Source organism: Cupressus sempervirens, chromosome 6 (assembly GCF_028749045.1).
Source record: "Cupressus sempervirens isolate cs-2001-9-10 chromosome 6, ASM2874904v1, whole genome shotgun sequence".
In the NCBI taxonomy this organism is placed as follows: domain Eukaryota; kingdom Viridiplantae; phylum Streptophyta; class Pinopsida; order Cupressales; family Cupressaceae; genus Cupressus; species Cupressus sempervirens.
This window is the reverse complement of record NC_143123.1, coordinates 228,940,455-228,964,073: the sequence shown is the minus strand read 5'-3', so window position 1 is coordinate 228,964,073 and position 23,619 is coordinate 228,940,455. Positions and strand designations below refer to the sequence as shown.

Below are 23,619 nucleotides of genomic sequence, written 5' to 3'. Positions count from 1 at the left end.
AAATGATCTGAAAATATAATTTTGATCAATATATATATATTAAATATAATTTATATTCAATACTCATAATCCTTATAACACTTTGTGTAATTCCACTTTACACCTTTAAATGTTTATTAGATGATAATGGTAACTGGTATTTCTGAATTTAGTAATCGATAATAATCAGAAACTCATTTCTTTATCTGTTATAGCATATCACCAAAGTAATTGACATGTACTCTATTATAGAGTAGGCGGGGAGCAACATAGAGGGGACATGACTACTTGAAAAGCCTTACATAAAAACTGACACACCAATTACCAACAAGGTGGACGCAGACAACAATTAACATTAATGATAACTATTCAATGCTAGTTCACACATGCCCATGCCACCTCAAGTTAATGTGGCAAAACAATCAGATATTAGATACCCGATCACAAGTGGTATAAGAAAAATATGCGATGACCAATGAAGAGAAGAAGGTGAGCATTTATTCACACATAGGTGAGCCTCTTGTAATGTACTCGAGCCTAGGTCTTTATGTCATAGAGGATGGAGTAAGAAACTATGTAATAACAAATAATTATTTTAGGTATAATCTATATATGTCATATATTTATAAATATAAATATATTATATATATGATACAAAAATAATAATGATATATATATATATATATAATCAACGAGTTAACTTTTATGTTTACATCTTATGTTTTATTCAACTGAAGCTATAAAAACATTAACACTATTCTAAATATGAAAACATTGTTCTGGCGGGGTTGTCAGTTGGTAAAACAGATGATCATTTTTAGAAACCTATTGTTTGATTCTTGACTCCCATAAATAATGCAGCAGTACGAGATGCTATACTTACATTTTTTAGGATTTCATATCGCTCAATATAACAATCCAATCAAATTTCAATTTTACATCACTGAAATAGATGCAGTGATTGATTTTGTTGTGAACAACTCCTCGGCTACATAAATCGATATTTAAATAGGCTTTTAATAATGATTGTAAAAATTCTATATAGTGATTTAAAAGGCTTTTATTATAGTGTGTGCTTTCATATAACTAATGTAATTTTTATGTTGCAGGGCTTATGACTTTAATCAATGTGCCAACATGTAAATGTGGTGTTGGCCCTAATTTGTTAAAAATCTCCAACACACCAAAAAATCCTGGGCGTAAATTTTGGTGTTGCTCAAATAAGAAAAAGGTGATTATTAATTTTGTTAGAAATTAGTGTAATGAATAATTAATTATTATACTAGGAACTAATGAAGACTTGCTATTGTAGGGACACGATGGATGTGGATTCTTTGATTGGGGTAGTGATGCACAAACAACAAGTATAGTGCATGATGATGGAGTAGAGTGCAAGTGTTGCAATAGTCAGAAGGCTAAAATTTACTTTTTATGATGTCGTGTTTGCCTTTTAATTGCATTTATTTGTTGGGAACATATGCGGAAAAATGCATAGCTATAATTTGTATAAGGATTTTTATCAATGAAAAAATGTCTAATATTGGACTTGATATCTAACATAAACTTTTGTTAAAATTATCTTTACAAATAAATATTATCTTTAGCCTTCTAAATAAAACTATGTTCACATATCATGTATCTTAATTTTTTTTATTTATTTGAAACTAAAATATTTGTGTTCATCAAAAAGGAGGGACGGTTGGCATCTCCCTTGATAAGGATGGGAATAGTCTTTGGACTTTCCTTCACACATAGTTAAGGCTATTAGTCATTGATAGATCTTACCCAAAAATAAAATAATTTTAGTTTTGATATTATATTCAAGTTTATAGATATATTTAACATAAAAAATTTATATTCTTTATGCATACAATAGTATTTATAATCTAATTCTTCAAATGTAATTAAAATTTTAAAAATTGTTGTCAAATATTTATAATTAAAAATTGTAACTTTTGACTTCTTTAACAATAAACATATATATTAAAAAATCATGCTTATAATGGAAACAATTTTAGGCAATATTGAATATAATTTTAAAATAACTAGATTTAAATCCAATGAATTTAAGATCCAAAAACTTGGGTATGACAAAGTGAATTGATTAAACTTGGGTTGCTTTCACTGGGAAATTAATGTGTGGGCTAAGCAAGAAAATACATTTGTGGATAAGCGAGGTCTAAATATTTAAACTTTTTAAACTTTGAAACACGTTTAACTCGGTATTAAGTGAAATATATTTAAAGGTTGTGATATACCTTGTCTAAATATTTAAACTTTTTACACTTTGAAACATGTTTAACTCAGTATTAAGTGAAATATATTCAAAGGTTGTGATATACCTTGTCTAAATATATAAACTTTTTAAACTTTGAAACATGTTTAACTTAGTATTAAGTGTAATATATTTAAAGGTTGTGATATACATTTCTTACTGATAAAGTCAATTTATAATGAAGAGGGTAGTAAATTAATTTGACTTCTTAAAAATTAACAAAATATTTTTTTTTTATAAATCCATATTAATATTTTTTTAAAAAAACTTATTCTAATTCCTATTTTTATTAATGCAACCAAACACAGAATAGTCATCTACTGATTCCTCTTCTAGAAAAATCAAATAGCTCCAAATGATATTCCAGAATTCATTTTTAGAATGCATGAATTCCAGAAGAGAGCTTATTCTAGCATAGTTGAATTCCACATTGATCGATTCTTGCAACCAAACAGGGCCCAAGGGAATTACCCTTTATGCACTTATGCTCAAACCCTAGTCATATCTTCAAATGACTCTTGTAACATAACTTACACACTTATGTTTTTCCTTTAGATTGTATCATTAGGACTCACTTTTAAACATAAAGGCTTTGACCTATGGACCTATGCTCAACTCTTGGAATGCAAGATCAGGAAATAATTTCCTCTTCACACAATAGACTTACGATGATATGCTTGAGTCTTAGGTGCAAGGTTTAGACATTTGTTTCATAGACTTATAGCTCTACGCTTCACTCTTAGTCATGAGATCAAGGAAGAATATGGAATATTATGATTATGACTTATGCCTTCCCACTCAAATATAAGACTTATTGAAAGGTAAAGTGTTAACCATAAGAGAAAATATTTTCAGCCAGGTGAACGACAAGGTTTAAACACATATGATCTTGAGTTATAAAAGATAACTTAAGGTCTTGACACATCCTTGGGCATAGGTTAATCAATCTATGATTTCTCTACTAAAACTTTGCAAAAAAATACATGGAAACCCTAATCTTCATAAACTTATTTGATTTTCACAATTATTTTCAAAATTTTAGAATGGTGAAAATACAGACCATCACAATCTTTTGTCACTATTTGAGCTACTAGTAGATGATGAGTATTCATTATTGTCCTCTGATATCTAGGGTCACATGCATATCATGTGTTAATTGAAATTAAGGTGACTGTTAACTAGGACTTCCTGGTGTCAAGAATATAAGGGATCATTAGAGTCTGTCAATGTATGAGACTCTTGGAGCTCGAAAACTATCACATGTAGTCAAGAAAAAGGTGTTCATTTCAACCCTCATCTATTTGCATAGGCTTCCAATAGGAGAACATCTATTAAAAAAAAGGTATGTATATGATTATCCTTGGATATATTACCTATTCATCATTCAAATTATTAGCAGATAGAAGGCCTCAAATTGTTAGTGGTCTTATGGAGTCTATAGCTTGTGAAGCTGATAAAACTTTTACAATTATGTACACACTCACAATAATAATTGAAGCTGATAAGACAGATCACATTACAATGGCTATATATTCTTGTGTATGGTGGGAAAAAGACATCAAGAGGATTTTGATACTAAAATATGATCCACACAACCAAAAGGGAAAGATGTTATTGGCATCTGAATTTGTTGGTAAGAAGGTTATTTCCTTTTGAATAATTGGATAAGGAACAACTATAAAGTAGTTTAGACCTTCATTTTATGAGGATGATGGGGGATGTTTGCCTTAAAATGCTTATTATTTCAGAAGATCTTGGTGCCGATGAAAACTATCAAATGGTGTCATTCAAACTTGAAAATTTATTGGGTGACAAAGTTTTAAAATTTGGGACCTAAAACTATTCTTCTACCAGATCTAGATTTCAACTCTTTTGTGGATCTAAAGGATAAATCATATGCCTAAAGGATTGGCTAAGAGAAACTATGATTGTATATCAACTGATTACAAAATGTTTAGTTGAAGAGAAAATATTGTAGCGATCAAGAAGAAAACTAGAGATGAAGAATCTTGTTATGAATTTTGTTAAGAATGAAACTATTAACCAATTACTTAGGCTTAAGAGAAAAATCCTATGTGGTTACTGGAGAAGAGTGGGAAGAGCTTGTTGGACCCATGACAAAAGTTATATATAATAACCTAAAGAGCTAGAAAGGGGAAATCAACAAAGGAAAGAAGCAAGATATGCATGTGAGTCTATGTCTGATGATGATGATGATGATGAATACTCACCATCTACTACAATCTCAAGAAGTGATAGAGGGTCTTTAGTGCTCATGCACTCAAAAACAAAGTTTTTCATATAGAGAAGTGACAAGTGTTGTGGAATTCTCTCTCTCTCTCTCTCTCTCTCTCTCTCTCTCTCTCTCTCTCTCTCTCTCTCTCTCTCTCTCTCTCTCTCTCTCTCTCCTTGTATCTTATTCACCCCCTATCTCTATATATCTCACTCTAATTACTTATGGTTCTTCATAATTAGATGGGGTTATGAAGAACCAGAAGAAATGCTTCTAGTTCTTTAAAATGTGACCATGTTTTGTTAAGAATAATGTGGATTTGTTATATAAAAGTTCAAAAAAATTAATGTTTTTTCCTTGGCTTAGTAATGAGACAAGACCCATTTTGAAATTTGATCGAAAGCACACATAACGTGATTATGTTATGTGTACTTTTGACTTTTTTTTTATGGTGTCCACATTTTCATACACCATCTTGGTTCATATGCCCTAGTCTAAGAATGGACCAATAGTAACTAAGGCATGCAAACTCATAAGAGAAAAAGGTGAGAATTCAATAATGTTTTTTATTAAGTAAAAAGGGTTTTTATAGAGGTTCCTGAGACCCACTAGTTAACTACAAAATACTACTAAAAGTTTAGGTCTAACAAACAAACAATAGAAAAAAAAAATAGGCCATACCTAGCCATCAGATGTAAACAAAAAACATATGGCAAAAAGCTAGGGTATAGACAAAAAACTAGCAATGATTAGAGCACCAATTCTTTAGCCAACTCTGCTTTCTTGACCTCCAGCTCTCCCATGGCCTCAACCTCATCAGTCTTTGATTGGCCATTGTCTAGAAAGACCATCTCTTCCATCTTCCTCTTTTTCACTCTCCTTCTTTTGTTTGATCTCTCACCCTACAAAGAATCATCATCATCAACCGCCCTGGTTTCCTCTTTGTCCTTTTTCTCCTTCCCCTTTTTTTCTTCCCTCCATCATCATGTGCAACTAAATGATGTTATCATTAGGACCTTTTACTATGTTGAGGCTCTAGGTAGCCAAGCCATGGAGAGAGCTTTCCATCCTTTCCACTCTTTTTTCAATCTTAGAAACTCTTGCATCCAACTTGCTAATTCTAACATTCCAATCCCACCATTTCAGCCTTTCCTGCCTCTGTATCTTAAACTTAATCTCTTCAATTTCATAGAAGATCCATTTAATGGACTGGAAATTGTCCACCAAACTATTGTGAGAATTCTTAAGGAGGTTCATCCTCATTTCCTACATGTTATCACTAAGAATCACCAAAGTTGGGTCAATGAACTCTTCTAACTAAATTTTTCCATCCCTTCCCTCCAAAACCTCTAGGTGGATATGTTCTCTAACAAGACCCATTTTTGTAGTGCTAGCATGAAAGTTCCTCCATGCAATTTTCCTTCCCTTAGCATCAAGAGTAATAGTGATTTTAGTCGAGCCCTCTTCCTCTTTTCTCTCTTCCAAAGCTTCAATAGTGCTCTCCTTACCCTTAACAAGTGCATTCTCAGCATCCTTCTCTCCACCCCTTTTACTTTTGACCAAGTTGTCATCCTTCCTACTTACCTGAGCATTACCGGTGTCATCCTCTCTCACATTTCCCTCCTTATCTATGTCCATCCCCTCTTCCTCATTATTATAATCCTCCTCCAAGTATTCCTCCTATTTTATCCTTCTCTTTGTTCCTTTCCTTGGCTTCTTTTTCTTCTTCCTACCTATATCCTTCATAATTTTAGCCACCTCCTCTTCACCATCTAAGTGCATACCAGCACTATCCTCCATATCTAAAGGGAGGTAAGATCTCTCCAAGTCCTTAGAAGAAACCTCCTTCTGCACAACAATCCTTCAGCAAATTTGGGCTTTAAAATGCTCACAAATGAGTAATAACAAACCCTCATGGAAGGTAGGATTAGCGTATTATTTCTTCTTAAAATCCATAATACTCTTATTTGTAGAGAAAAATAGGTAGAAGGTAATGAAAACTTTTGTTCCACAAATGAAATGGTTTAGGATAATGAAATGGTGGGTTTGAATCTTGTCAAACCTTGTGTCAAGCGTAATGTAGGATATAATCGCCCTTAAGACAAACCTTCACAGTTTCTTAATAAATGCAAGCTCATAGTAAGCACTGGTCTTCTCTAGATCCTTCATCTCCTTCGCATCCTTTGCAAATTCTTTCACCATATTCAGGGACATTTTCTTATCCCTATAGAATTTAATGCCCTGATTGGGAGAGTTAATGACCTTGACAATGACCCCTTCATTGACCTAGAAGTTGATCCCATCAATCTTCACCTTTCGATCTCCCCATGACTTCACCATAAGGTCAGTTATCTTTAGATCCTAGTCATGAAGTTTTTTAATGAAGGAAGAGATGTTTCCTTCCCTTAACTTCTCTTACACCTTTGATTGCCTCTTCTACTTCTCTACTTCTCCCTCTGGCTCTCTACAATGCCTCTCCCCAACCATTATGTTGTAGAAAGAAAAAGAAAAACTATGTGTTCTCTAAGCACCGTGAGCCAAACACTGGTTTTGCTCACAAAACCTGTACTTGCCTCCAACCTTAGTAAAGCAATAGTATTAGTAATTACCAATTGCCCATAAAACATGCAACAAAGCCCGCTAATTATGATGCCTCTAAATAGGCTCGTGCCAAGCTTTCATCACTTTATAAGTTTGATTGACAACATTAACTACCATAATTACACTTTACGTTTCCCATCCTCCCCTAGATTATCTCCAACTCAATTAAACTTTTAGTGGTTGCCAAAAATCCCTCTCCACTAGGTCATTTATGTGATGTGTCCCTCCTTACTGCCTCATTAGCCATCCAATTAGTAGCCACATTTCCCTCACAATAAACATGTGACACAAAGACCCTTTCAAAGGAAAGTAAGATATTTTTTGTTTCCTCCATCATATTCTTAATACTCCATGACGTAGGGTGTTCTTCCCTTAGGAATTTAATATTATTATTTGAATCCCCCTCCAGCCATAGGTATTTGACCCCTACCTCTTTAGCTAATTTAGTTGTTTGAAGGGCTGCACAAGCCTCCATATAATGATTTGTTTGGTGACCTGGGGGGAAAGTAACCACCGCAGTTCCATACCCATGATTGTTTCTAATCACCCCTCTGCATCTTGTTGCTCCCAAGTTGCCTTTGGATGCTCCATCAAAGTTGACTTTGTGCCAACCTTCCAGGCATAAAGACTAGTGACACTCCTTTCTTCTTGTCTGAGTATCAATACTACTCCCAGTTTCACCTACAAAAGGGTTAGATCCTTTAAAAAACATATAGTTTTCCATGAGGGCATTTTGAATTTTACTAGACACAATTTTAGCAAGAAGGTTAGCATCCCTAAAGATACAATTAGTGTGCTCCTTCTAGATACCCCATCCAAAATGAGGCAAGGCCCATTTACTAATAATTTGAAGACTAGATCCCTACCAAGAGTTATCCCATTGCCTGAAGAATTCAATAGTTGAGTTAGGAGCACACCAACTCAACCCAAAAGCTTGACTAAAAAAAGAACAAACCTCTCTAGTTAAGGAGAAATGTATAAATAGGTGATCCATAGTCTTAGCCTAGTTTTTGCAAAGGACACATCTATTAGGAATAGGAAGACCCCTTTTACTCAAGTTGTTTATTGTCAAGATCTTGTTTTGGACTAAAAACCATTAAAAAATATTGATTTTAGGGATAAGACCAGGGAACCAGACATTTTCCTAGTCTAGCCTCTAATCCTACCTCATAATAGCTTGGTATCCCAAGGCCACCATCTGAAGTACTCTCCCAAACAAGCTAGTCCTGATCCTCATTCAAAGCCACGAAGTGAAGAGTTGTCATTAGAGGTTTTAGGTCCTCATATATTGAAGCAAGATCCCTCCAACCCTGGCCTTCCTTGTAATTACTGAAAAAACTGCCAAACTTCTTGATGCAAATGCAGGCCCATCTTTTAAAATCAGGGATGAAGATAAGAGGCCCTTGAATCAGCCAATTGTCCTACCAGAAAAGGGTGTCCTCTCCATTGCCAACACTCCATTTCTCCCCATTATTAGCTACCTCTCCAGTACTAAGAATATTATTCCATATATTAGATCCTTTGAGAATGGACTCCCCAAAGAATAAGTTTCTAATTGAAGGTCTTCGAAAGTATTTGTCTTCCAAGATGTCTCTCTAGTCCCCCTTGCTGGAAAATATTTTCCAAATCTATTTAGCTTGGAGGGATTTGTTGAAAGGTCATAGTTTCCTTATCCCCAATCCTCCATATTATTTTGGGAGGCACACGTTATCCCATGCCACCAATGGAAACTACTTGTTGTCTTCCAATTTGACCAAAGAAAGTTCCACTAGATCTTCTCCAAGGGATTTGCATACTTTCTTGGAATACCAAAGAGACTCAACACATAAGTTGGAAGATTCTGAAGGGTTGATTCGACCAACTAAATCTTGCCAGCTTGGTTAAGAGTGACTCCTTTCCAGCTAGCTAACTTTTTATTAAACCTATATATTAGTTTAATCCAAGAAGAGTTAGGGGGTCTCAGTACCATGGGGAGATCCAAATTTATAGAAGGAAGGCTTCCTAGTTCACAACCCAAAATAGTAGCAATCTTCCTCTAACACTCAATTGGAGTATTCATGAAGAAAATAGAGCTCTTGTTCCAATTGATAAGTTGTCTCGTACCCCTAGAGTAAAAGCTCAAGATATTTTTCACCACCCTAGCCTCACCAATGATGGCTTTCCCACCCATTATAGTATCATCAACAATTTTTTGTTGAGAGAAAATTAGGGGACTAGAAGAAGGTTTGATTCTAGACAAAGCACCTAAAATTCTGTTAAAAAAAACCATCCTTCTAAAACATTCTGCCAAAATAATGAATTTCCTTAAACCTCTAGAAGGTTTGAAAAAATTGAGGGGGAGCCATTGACCAACACAACTAGGGAGACAGTAGTCACCAACTGGATAATAAGTTTGATGACTCTAGAATTAAACTCAAAGGCCCTAAGGACATTGAAAAGAAAGGCCCAGTCCACATGATCATAAGCCTTTGACAAGTCAAGCTTGAGGAGGAAACATTATCTCTTACCTTCTTCCAAAGAGTGGATAACTTTGTGGATAGTCAAAATAGAATCTAGGATTTGTCGCCCTAAGACAAATCTAGATTGTTGAGGCACTATAATGGAAGGGAGAACCTTGATGATCCTTGAAGCCATCACTTTAGAGATAATCTTATAAAAAGAGTTACATGGGCTAATAGGTTTGAATTGGTCCACAAAATCTACCCCAGCCTCTTTCAGGATAAGCACTAGGAATGTGGCATTAATCTCCTCGAGCAAACTTCTAGCCCCAAAGAACTCTAGAACTGCTTTGGTGACATCCTATTGAACCAAATTCTAAAACATTTGAAAGAAAAAATGGGAAACCATCCAGACCCAGGGACTTGTCCGCTACAAGAGAAAAGATAGCCTTTTCAACTTCCTAAGGGGAAGGAATAGCCCCAATCATCGCATTATCCACAGGTTAGATCATAGCCAAAATATTCAATAATATTTCCAACTAATCTTGATCCACCAGATTTAGATCTTTAAAAATTAGATTAGTGAAGAAAGAAATAGCCTTAGCAACTATTTCATTTTCTTCTTCCAAAACAAATTCCCACTTCTTAATGTTTCTAATTCTGTTATGAACTATGTGTTTTAGAGTTGAGGTGTGGAAGAACCTAGTATTCTAGTCCCCCTCTTTCAACCAGACAACCCTTGGTCTATGCTTCCAATAGGCCTCCTCTTGACTAATAACCTTGTGAAGCTCGAAAAGGATAGATTTTTCCATCTCCAACATCTCTTCATTATACCCCTCCTTCTGAATAACATCCTAAATGATGCCAAGGTCCTCTAATATCTAAGTTTTGGAGTGAAAGATATTACCAAAATCAAACTTGTTCCACTTTCTAATATTCAACTTAACATTTTTTAGTTTCTTAGCCACCTTAAACATAGCAGAACCCTCTATGTGGATATTCCACCAATCCAAGATATGGAGAGAAATATTTGGGTGGGAAGTCCACATTTTTCAAATCTGAAGGGGAAGTTTTGTTTGATATCAATGGGGTCAAAAGTGAGAGAAATAGGTGAGTGATTTGATCTAGCCCTAGCCATTAAAGAAAGATTGCAATTGTATGAAGTCATTCACTTTAAAGAGATAAGAGCCATGTCCAAACAAACCTACATACAGTCTCTACCCACTCTTCTATTAGACAAAGTGAAGAGACCTCCCTGAAGGTCAACATCAAGAAAAGCTAAATCATTGATAAAGTCAAAAAGATCTGACCTATTGTCCAGATCAGGAGGTAGACCTCCCTATTTTTCATCATCCCTTAAAGGGGTGTTGAAGTCCCCCATGATAATACACATTCCCACTTGGAATCTAGATAAAATGTTCTTAATGTTTACCTAGTAGTTCCTCCTACCATTCTTAGTGTTGGGAGCATACACATTCAAAAGAAACCAGGATTCTTTATTTTTAATATTATCAACTTGAATGAGGAGAATATTACCTTCACTAAAAAAAACTTGAGACTTGAAAAGATTTGAGCTACTAAGAGTAAGAAAACCTCTGGAAGCTCCATCCAAATTCGTAGCAAAGCCCTCCAAATTCCCACTAAAAGATATTCTTTCCACCACCTCATTTCTCATTTTGGTTTCTTGTATAAGGATGAAATCTAGCCTATGATCCCTAATCATATTTCTTATTACCTCTTATTTTTGGGCTCCTTTTAGCCCACGAATATTCCAAGATGTGACCTTCATTTCTTCTTTGATAGGCAAGCCTCTTGGATGGTCCTTTGGCTCCCATCTGCTAGATTCCTTCTAGTCTCCTCTTTCCTATTCTAACCATGACTATTTCTTCCAGGAATCTTAGGTTTTTCTCCAACATCAGCCTTCACTTTGCTTCTCATTGCAATTGGAGATACTGGGGAATGGTCTTGGCTCTTCTTTTTCTTTGTTATAGATGTCTATTTCCCCCGGCATTCATCATTATAGGCTACAAACAAAGCCTCCATTCGAGTAATTTTATCTGGTGAAAAGGATCTTACCATATCCACCACTCTTGAGATCTTCTTGGGAGAGGCAATCCACATACTGAGATTACTTCCTCCCATGAGGATTGACTCACCTGAGAGAGTTTCCTCCTCACTCTTACCCCAAATGTGGGTCATGGGGACATAAGATATATCCCTACCTATTTCTGGGTCAGGGCTTACTTTCCTAGGAAGGTCCTCTTGGATTAATTCCCCCGTAGGGCATGATTACTTCAAGTTTTCTAGAGCATCTAGCTTAGACACTATTCTCTAATACTCAACCACGGGCCATTGTGATTCCTCACGATACGTTTTGGTTCTAGTAGGTTCTGCCCCTGGGACTCCCTCAACTATCAAAGGAGGATAAACCTTTGTTTTCTCCTACTACTTCTCTAGAGCTAATTCCTTGTTAGTTATTTCTTTTAGTTTCTAAAATTTCTCTCCTTCTTTGGAGCTATTGATTTTGTCATTTGTTATTCCCTTGGCATTACTTTTATTCTAATTTTGTTTCCTAGCTTTCTCCTCCAAGACCTCAGGGAAAAGCTTAGCCACATGCCACACCTTTTTGCAATGAAAACAAGGAAAGGGGACACTTTCAAAATCTAGCTTTTGAATATGGATACCCAATTTAGAGTGGAGGTACACCACCTCCAGCATATCTCTTCCCTCACTAACTCCAACTCATATTCTAGCATAAGTTAACTAGCTCTTCGACACAGTGACAGGGCCTATGGATAAGGGTTCCCCAAATGATTTAGCTATGCCATCAAAAACATCCTCATACCAAAACTCCATTGGAAGTTTATGAAGATGAACCCATATACGTGCTTGAAAAAAGAATTCTTTGAAGTCCATTTCTACAAGGCTAGCGTTAGATGTCCAAAGGACTAGGATCTAGCACATAGAACCCTCGTGAGATCCTCCATACGAAAGAACTCAAAGGAGAGGAATCCCTTTTCCATATCCGCTATCTCCACATGCCCTTTCAAGTCCCATTTGTTTCTCACATAGGTCCTCACAATGTCTTTTTTTGGCCTAGGGCCAATGAGCTTCCCAACTAGAGAGGACACCATAGATGCAATGTTATGATCTACAAGCTCATCAAGGATATCAATAGAAAACATACCATTTTTTTTGTCTGATATGTCTTTTATCTCTAGGAAGCAAGACTTGCATGTGGGCTTTATCCCAAAGAGAGCAGACCATCAACCTTTTAGACCTGAGTTAGGGACCTTCCAAGCAGTTTTGTGGGCCCAACATTGGCTAGCTAGATTCCAAAGCCTCCTTCCCTAGGGCCTGCTTTGATTCTTGTGAGCCCTCATTCCCCAAGGGAACAATATTCCCTTGGTCTTCCTCCTCCTGATAGGCCCTAGAGCTCTTCTCTGCTCCAGCCTGGACAGAGTCGCCCGATGCTAAATTCAAGTTTCCTATCTCTTGAATTCCTGCTCTAACACCTACTCCCTTGTAGCATGCCATTTCCTACACAAGAACTCAATAATGTTATGTGGGATTAATTTTAAAAAAATCATTCTAACATGCGTAAACAATTAAGAATCCCTTCTAGTGTAATAGAGAAGAATAAGAATGATTTTTGTTTCCTAGTGGATACAAATTCATACATATTTAAGGTAGTAGAACCCAAAACCCATTGGCTTCCACCAATGAATTGAGGTTGAAGAATAAAATGCTAGTATTCATGTTGATATGCTATTGTCCAAACTAGTGTAAAAATGTGAAAAGAAGTTTGGAACCTCTGAATATATTCTTGCAGGTACATTGAAAGAGATGAAGATATTGATGACAATTACAAGGAGATCAAAAGGTCAAGTGTTGAAAACACCAGGTGAGGAGGCAAGAACATAAGGAATAGCAACTATTGTAATTGATATCCATCACGAAACATCCAAGAGAGTAAAGATAAATGTAATGCCCTACCAAGGGATCCAAAAGAATTAACCTAAAGTTTTACTAAGTTTGCCAAAAAAAAAAAAATTTAAACAAGAAAGATAAATCATAGACATCAAACACATAGTAGCGAAAGCAATAACATGCAATCAACTATAAGCATACATAACAGGTTACATTCCTTAAGGATCCCAAGATGTTGAGTCACATTTAATTTAATTAATATTAAGTCTAAAAATTACCACATCCACATGAAAGAATAATTAAGAATTCCAAAGTCCATAATATACATTTGTTCTAAATGCCTCTTGGCAAATGAAATTTGGAATGCTCAATCATCCACTATACATGTCATAGGGTATGAAAGGCTAAAAGAATATACATCTATAAAAATAGAATTACAGATACATCATCCTCCTTGAATCTATGATACAAAGTATAATAAAATAAAATAAACCATTCATCATAAAAGATATAACCATCCATCATAAAAGATACATAGATAGAATGAAAGGAAATGCAGACACAAAAGCTCCAGCCATGGTGACTATGGATGGATCTCAATGGTAAGAGTAAAAAGCACTACCACCCAACCATGTGGAACCTAAATGGCCCACTCCCACCACACTGAGGAGATAGTCTCAAGTCCCAAACAGGATATCAAATCACATAACATAAGTACTCTCTAAGTCTAGGAAATCTTAAAAGCATTCTAACTCAAGGGTTCCAACATAGATCGACATCTAGACCTAGAGGCACATAAGAAATGTAGGAATCCACTATGTAAGCAGGCAAGTGTCATTACACAAATCACATTGGAGTTACCCTGGTAGTCTCTTAGGACCCCAGGGTCCCTAGTGATCCCTATGCGGCCACTAGTATCCTCTCGTACTGACAAGTCATACTACGGATGCAAGGTCTCAACCAAGCGTTCTCTCTACTCCCATCCTAGTCTGTACTAGCATTCGAGGCATGGGTGAGAACATACAAGACTCTTATTAGGTTCATTTTACTCTCATTTAGTGTAATGTTTTCATTTATTAAACAACTTACAATGGGTTACCCTGGGAACCACTTAAGGCCCCGACCTCCATTGTAAGCCAGTTCCCGACAAAACATATAGATTACGTACCCTAAGCTCATGAAATCACAAATCAAAGAATCATAGTAAAATCACCTTAGTCCTATACAAGTGACTGGAAAGCATCATAAAGATAATCATAATAATCACATCAGTTCCCTATGAGCAACTAGAAAGCATCAAAGATAAATCACAATATCCATCAGTTCTAGACGAGCAACTAAAAAGTATCCCAATAATACTAATAAATGACTCAAAATGCTTAAGTCAAACATGTCACAACATGACATCATCAAGAACATAGCAAACACTCCAGTCCTATCAAAGCGACTAGAAAGCAACCCAAATATAATTGATTGAGGACTCAAAAATGGTTAAGTTAGATATCTCATAACATAAATCTCACTATCCCACAAGGCACTAAAAATAGTAATTAGCAATAAAAACACACTCAACATAGAGCATACCATTACATACCATGGTTAAGTAAAAGTAATCAAGATTGAGTTAGCATGATACCACACTCACAAAACCCCCGAGCCTCTGGTAGACATCCTGTAACTAGTCAACAATCTAGCCAACCCCAAACCCCAAACACAAACAACATATAGAAACAAGATGCAAGTACATGTTTTGGTTTTCTTTGAATCACATGGTTGAGTTATATATGAGGTTTTCAGTTTCCATTTTAGAGTTTGTTATTAACAATGAAATATTCTTTGTTTTCCCTATTATTAACTGGCCATGTATTTGTTTAGATAAAACAAAGATTTATCCCCAAAATTTTGAAATCAATTTCCTAAAAAATGCTAAGGATAAATTATATATGTTCGTTTAAATTTGCTAAGATAAATTCCTATTAGTTTTCGATAAAATAATTGTAATTCTACTAAAGTCGGAATTAAAATAATCTTCAACAAATTTTAAAAGATCTCCCATCTAGGTAATGTTCATTATAAATTAAATTAAATTCCTTTAAAATAAACTAATATCTACTTATATAACATTTAACTATAAATTTATTTTAAATGAATTAATAACTATTAAAATATAATTAATTAATTATTATAAATTTAATAAATTTTATTTAACAAAAATAATATTAAATGATTTATAATAATTAATATTTAAAATCTTTTAATAAAATTAATTTTAATAACATTAAAAAAAACTTTTAAAAAAAATATTGAAATGCGGTTTTAAGCCCACCAGCTTATGCAAAGGTCGTGGCCTACCACAGTACCCTGTTGTTGCAAGGCCTACAGCAACAATGGGTATAGAGTACCCCTATCGTTGTAGTACTTGCGATGGCAAGTACTTGCTACAGTCACGGTAGGGAGGGTACGAGGTAATTCCCTCCCCCTTTGCTTTTAATAATTTTTTTTTAATAAAACGTTTTTATATAAATGTTTTCCCCTTTATCAAAAGATATAGATTTATTTCATTATAATTTTGTAAATAATGAAATTCAATAATAAAAAAAAATATTTTAATTGTATATTTTTTTTAATCAAAACCAGAATTGATCCTGATGGAGGAATACAATGTAACCACCATTTTTTTTATTAGAAGATTTTTCCATTTAAATTCAAACCCTACCTGATAAATTTCTCATTCCTTTAATCTACTGAAAGAGGGGTTATACAAATCTTTTGATTTTCCAATAAACAAAAGATCTAATATTCATACTAAGAATGCATATCACTGAAAACATTCATCAAAAGAATTCTTCAGAAAAACACTCAACAGACACGATGAAGATAGGAAAGAAAAGAGTGTATTAAAATATGTGAAAATCATGAGCGTCTACCTGGACACTGATGCTAATCACTACACCCTAGAAAACTATAGAGAAAATTCCTCCTCTAAGAACCTTCTCCATTTTGAAAATTTCTTCCTTATCCAAAATTCGCAGTCCTTCGAAAATGAACCCCCAAGTTATGATATGGAGTTCTCTCCCAAGAATCAGGGCACTAATTGTGCATTCACCATAGAGAACTCCTTGCTCACAACCCTTAACTTATTATTAACTTTTATTATCTTTCTTTTTGTTCTTTTCCATGCACATTCATCAATTAATTAAATTAGTTTATTTTAATTTTCACTTGACTTCTTTATAGATTAATTTATTAAATTTAATCTCATGCACGCATCATGCAATTATGAAATTTTTAATAAATTAATTTCTTTTCCCACTTCTAAATTTATTTTCGAACATTAAATTTGATAACTATTTATTAACTTAAATAATATTATTATTTAGCATTTATTTAAAAATGAACTCTAAATATATTATTATTAAATTAAATAAATATTATCATGTTCCAAATTTATACTTATAACTTTTATCTTCAAATTTAATTCTTTTTATTTAATTAATTTTCCAATTAATTAAATATAATTAAATATTTAAATATCATAATAATTCTCCATTAAATTAAATCATTAATTTTAATCTTTTAATTAGACTTAATTAATAGAAAATATACCAAAGACTCATAAAGTAAAATACAAAAACCCATTATAAAAAAACACATAAAAAATCAAACTAAAGGGTTATAATCATGAATTAACGTCATTCGACGCATTCAGAGGGTACTCAACTTGCATACTTGTCCTAATTATATAGGACAAATGGCTTAAAGGTTTGGGATTTGGACTTAAGAATTTATCTCCCCTCTCTTACCGTTGAGATAATGTGATAGGTTACGCTCATCCTGGCAATTCAGGGAAGTTGATACATGGTACCTGCAACCAACATAGAATCCATGCATGTACAAACATAATATTCTAAGCCAAACAGGCAATGGCAATAAGTGGTGCATCATGTAGATCCCGACTAGCAGGTGACTATGACTCCCTTCCTTAACCACATCAGAAATGTCATACATAAAGAAAAAAAACACTCACACCATACACATACAGTATGGGGTAAGTATCCATAAGAAAACACATATGATAATCCATTTAACTAAGCATCATCAATAGTTGAAAAACACTATAATAATCATCATGCATACTTGAAGTATAGAGTACTAAGTGATCTAATCATATAATCAACTAAATCTTAAACAATATCTAATAATCTGAAAGTGATGCTACTAAACATCAAGCATAAAACTAGCCTAAAAGAGTTTGGCAATGATACTAAAAATGTAAACTAGGGGTAGGCACTACAAGAAATCCAACTTGATCAGGTAACCCAAGAAATCAAGACTAAACCAATGATAAGTAAAAGTCACATAACCAAAGAGATCTCTAGAGAGAAACAATTTGACAAAAGATAAGAAGAAGAAGTTGAGTGTATAGAATCTAACAAGGAGGCTTACAATTGAAGAAGAGAGGAAAGAAAAGAAAGACACCCACAATAGATGAACTTACTAGAGCTATAATAGAAATAGGTGGCCTAGAAGTTGTAAAGAGAAGGTTCAACATTGAAAGTAAGTAAGATAAGAAGAAGATTGAAGATGTAGTGATCCAACATCTTCATAAATTCTAGGAACACCCTTAGGATTGCACTATAAGATTCTAGATGAGTTGTAGAAATTGTTAGATGTCAGATGGTCTTCTTCTTCTCAAATGGACAAGGAGATTATAAAGGAAGCTCTTATAGAAGTAAAAGCTAAATTAAGCTCTAAAGATGTAGTGATAATATATGGATCTCATAAGAAGGAATTTGGAGTAAAGGACATAGCAACAAGAAGTATCATAGAAGATACAAAAAGTCTACATGATGAAATGATTAAAATACGAAAAAAGATTCTAAAAATTGACGAGGAAACAAAAGGATACTCATTAACCATTCAAATTGATGACACATTTATAGTTGAAGAAATAATTGGTAATAATACACAAGATATTTTGAGTAAGGTATATGATACTCAACAAGAATCACCTAAGGGAAAAGAAAATGAAAGAATACTTGAGTAGAAGGTTGAATTGCTTGGATAAATCTAGCAAGAAGAAATATAAGAAAATACTAAAGAAGAGTACCAAGTAAGGAGAAAATTCACTATGGAGCCAATTATGCCAAAGAGACATAAAGAAATGAAACTTTTGATAGAAGAAGATTTAGGAGAGGAGAAAATTATTCCCTCACTAGTAGATGTCAATGACATTAAACTTGAAGATTTAATGGAATACTTAGAAAAGGTGAAAAGAAATGCAATGAAAGACAAAAAGAAGAAGAGCATGCATTGGGATAAGAAAGAAATATCTTTGTTGAGTTGCTACATGAGATCGAATGCAATACAAAAGATCTTATAATCGACTAGTTTGATACTTTAGTTAAATATATCTATGATCAAGAGACATATTTATAGGCCACAATAATGAGTATTGTTGAAGAAAATATGGAGAATAAAATCACTAGTAAATTGGTGGAGAGAGTTATTGAATTAAAAGGAAAGCTACCAAATCTAGCAAAGGAAGTTACAAAAATGCTGACAAAAGTAGGAAATTTATTCACCAAGATATCAAACTATTTAGACTTTGTAAAGGGTCTGGTGGAACAAAAAGGTGGGGCACAAAAACAGCTAAAGAGTATCAGTATTCAACTTGATCCCTATCAAGTACAATCACTACATTCAGTGAAGAATACCTTACACAAAATGATTCAACTACGAGTAGAACAAGGGAGAAGAATAATGAGTATATTTTAACTTCAATCTTATTCATCCCCTATCTTGGAGGTTGTGCAATTTTTTAAAGGAAGCATTGGCATTTCCATATGCATCTTGAATTAATAGATTAGATGTGGTATCAACCAAGTCACATGAACAAGGTATTGCCTTAAGTCACTTGTAGAAGACATAGGAGACATTAGTGAAATCAACAAATGTCAACTACAAGGTTATCTTTGATAGGATGTAAAACTGTATTTACCTAATATTAAATATTACACCTTTGGCATTATTGTCAAAGGAGGAGAAGATTAAAGAAGATAAAATGTGAGAAGAAGGAAAAAATGGGAGAAGATTAGATCAAGGAAGATGAAGATCATCAGGATCATAAAAAGATAGAAGATAGAGATGCAAAAATATTAGAATTTTGCATGTGAGTGGGAAGCTTGAAATTTTAATGGATGTTCAGGGTCAAGAGGCCAAAGAGATCAATTATTAAAGAAAGGTTATGTAATGGAACAAGAGGGAGGAAAACAAATCACAATTTTGACATTAATGAAGGGTGATTGAATAGTTATGATCGAGACATTGAGTAGAGAGGTGAATTGTGTAGTGGTAGGAGATAAGAGAACTGATTAGATCTAATAGTTAAGTGGTTCCATAACTAGATGGGTGATTTAGTTGTTTCCTAATAGTTACAATAGATAAATCCCTCAATTGGGTGAACCTTAACAGTTTCAAGTTGTAAATTCCCTAATAGAGTGAGTCTCATAAGAGTTTTGTAAATCCTTTGACAAGGTAGATCCTAACATATCTATTTGTTCTTCTAACAAGCTACAAAGTCACTCCTAATTGGGTGAACCTTCAGTAATGGTAGTTGTATGTTCCTAACTTGGCAACTCATTATTGGAGCGGTGAGCTTTGTGGGTATCATCCCTACTATAATTTTTACCTTCTAAAAAGGGTTCCCACAATAACTAAATCATTTTTTCATGTGTGATTAATGTATGCATACTTGATATTATTATATTTTATTTAGTGATACTAGTTATATGATTTCTTGTTTGGAAGTTGATAGTACAATTTTTTAGATCGATGGTTAAAGTTTTGGATTATCTATTTGTATTGATTCACCGCCCCCCTCTTAATACCTAAGAATCCTAACATTTCTATCTCAAGAAATATTTAATTTTATCTTTTTCATGTAGGGTTTTTTGGCACCTCTAATATTTGTCCAACAATTCCATAAGATAGTTGATCTAAGAAATCTGACTGAGTTGACTCTCCAACCCAATGTATAAGGCTTTGGTCTATGCAATCAAATTATTTGAGGCTCTCTCTTATTAAGCTGAGATCCCCTCAAAGTCACCAAAATATAAAATTATACTATGCCACTAGTCTTATTCATTTCCCTTGTCCAATTATTATTCACATGATTATGTGGGGTGTCTTCATGATGATAATGCCCTTGACATTGATTAATATGTGTTAGCTAGTTAGAGTTTCTAGCCTCTTTGTGAAGGACACATCTTCTCAAAGTTTTGTTAGCCTGCCACATGCCTCTCAAACAAACACACTCTAATGGGGCTCATCAATACACATTTGGGGAATATTTTTCCCAATAAGGATTTCCATGAATGACAATTTTCTAGATAGTTGTTCACTTCATGCTTTCAAATTGATACATGCAATCATGGCATCTCTGATCAAGGCATCTTTATTTTTATTTAGAGACAAACTAGCAGACATATTGCAATTAGCTAATTAAAAAGGTGCATTCACCCACAACATAAGGAATTGGACAATTTATAACCAAATCTTTGACATGTCAATCAATTGTAAAAAAAAATGTAATAATTTTATGGTCATGTTTAATGAAGGTTTTTCTATAAAAACCTAAAGACTTGTAAAATGAAAGAGGTTGGAAATATTGACTTTAGTTCAATAGATGAATACACAAACTATATTATTTGTAGATTTTACATTATGAGGACAAGACCCTGTGGCGTATTGTCCTGGGATGCATATTGTAGCATGAATTTTTTGGGGTATTATCTCTTGCCTTGATGTGTTTTATGTTGATAAATATAGGGAATTGTGCATAAAGATTTTTTTTCCTTTCTATTAGTCATTGTGTCATGTGTTGAACTTTCATAGGTCTGGTCTAGTTTTTTTGTATCTTTAGTCTACTCCTTAAAAAGATTAGCTTTAGGAAGTGAGGTCACTTTTCTCGACCCTTAAAAGAATTATTCATGTCTATTAATGGATAATTTCTTATACTATTTCCTTAGTTAAAGAGGCTTACACTTTCTTTAGGATTTTTTTAGCCTTTATACGAATCGTTGCAAGGGCTTCCTGCAAGAGGTTATGATTGTGAGCTCTATGTCTTAGGACTTTGGCTTCTCATTCTCCTACCAACAATGAAGGGTATGTGGTACAACATATTGAGAATGAATGAGGGCATAAAGATATGACTAGAAAGGTTGAATTACTGGAAATACCAACTGAAAAACTCATAGTTTTTCTAATAAAGCTTTGAATTTACACCTCAACTCCGCTTAGCCCAGGTTGTTTTTTGAAGGTTGACCCCTTTCTTTTCTCCAAACATTAACCACAAAGAGATGACTTCTAAGATCCCAGAGGTTGTGTTACAAGGCACACCTTAACACTTTTGGACTTCCCTCATTTATGCAAGAGCCTATTCAAGGGATACGTATGTTCTTCCACAGGTATTTTTTTTAGGATTAGGGACTCAAGTTCTACACAATTCTCTATAGATAGGAGAAAATAAAGAGTTTTAGGAATTATTTAGATTCCTATTAAGATAGTATTGATGCTAGAATCATTTGTTATTCTAATAAAATAAAGTTTGGGATGCTTGAACACATCATATTTAAGTGCAACCAACTCATTCAAAATGATATTGAACATGTTTTAACCTTGCCCAACTATTTATAATTTTGGTAGGTTATAATTATGAGGGTACTTGGGGACATGGTTCAAATACCTATGGGGAATTCAAATGTATCAATGATTATGATTTAAAATGGTAAAAAAATGTTCAAGAATAAAATCATAGTTGTCTTAGGAGCTGAACATAATATTTTAGTAATCCATTTCCTCATAAAGATTGAATCATCATGAAAATTTCTAAGTTTTACATTTTGAAAAATACATGTTGCAATAAGCACTTTGAACTAGGTTTTCTTTAACTAATTATTGAAGTATATGGCTATGTTTAAAAGCTATTTTAAGAGTGGTTCACTTTTCCATTAGAAAGAAGTTAAATATTTTTTTTCTATAAATTAAGTACATAGGGGTTCCTCCAAATTAGTCCCAACCTTGAGTAGTATTTGAGGCCAAACCTCTATTTCAATATGGGGATTTCTCTTTAATGCACTATGTGTAGAACAAGATGTAATAGTGTAGGAGATACTAGAGCTATAAAAATATTTCTAACATTTCATGTGATAGAGGAGTGATTTATTTGTCCTAGTATTGTGATACTTGGAATGTGTGGATGTACTAAATTGAACAAAGGGGGAATGGAAACATATTGGGACATTTGGACTATTGACTAACTTATGATTTTGTTTGAATATTAAGGTACATAAAGTGGTTTACATTTTTTTTAAAGCCACAACTATAAGTTGAGGCTAAGATTGACATTATGATCTTTCTTTAAGGGATATATCTAGATATTTAAAAGAAACACCTTTTGAGTTTTCTATTTAAAGACATCTTATTAGAATCCTTTCTCTTATAGATTTTGCATGTCCTTTTAAAGAAATTTTGTAGATAAATGAATCTATACCTCACAAAATAATTAGTTTGAGATCTATACTGAAACCTCAATACATTGAATTTTGATGTCACTAGGTGTGCCATAAATTATTGATGTTGATATATGATCCAAATACATAAACCATGGAGAGAACATTAGCATATATGCTTACATAGGTTTGGGGCCTTAAAATGTAATATAATCTTTGGGAATAGATGGTAATTTCTTATCTATTTTGGCTACTTGAAGTTATTAGAGAAACAATACAACTATTACTAAAAGTGAAATTCCAAATAAATAGAAGACAATGTACCATAATAGAATTTTTTATTATATTATCATGAAAGTACATTGAAAAATATATAATAGTTGACAAACAATTAAATTTGGTATGATTATTGGCATGCAAAGGACAATTATTTATTTATAGGCAAACATAGGAGTATAGGCACAATCGCAACTTGTATACCAATTCAAATATATTATATAGTAAAAATCATAAAAGGCTAGATGATCTATACACATAAGCTACACATGTTATTATTGGTTCAAAGTAGGAATTTGACAAAAACTATCTATACAAGTATCCTCGAGCACAAAATTATATTAAAAAATGAAATAAATGACTTTTAATAAATAA

The 23,619-nt window shown here is 33.6% G+C and overlaps 1 pseudogene; it reads left to right on the top strand.

Moving 5' to 3' along the window:
- Nucleotides 1-1,654: 1,654 nt before the first annotated feature.
- Nucleotides 1,655-1,783, top strand: LOC149552094 (U6atac minor spliceosomal RNA; annotated as a pseudogene).
- Nucleotides 1,784-23,619: the final 21,836 nt, after the last annotated feature.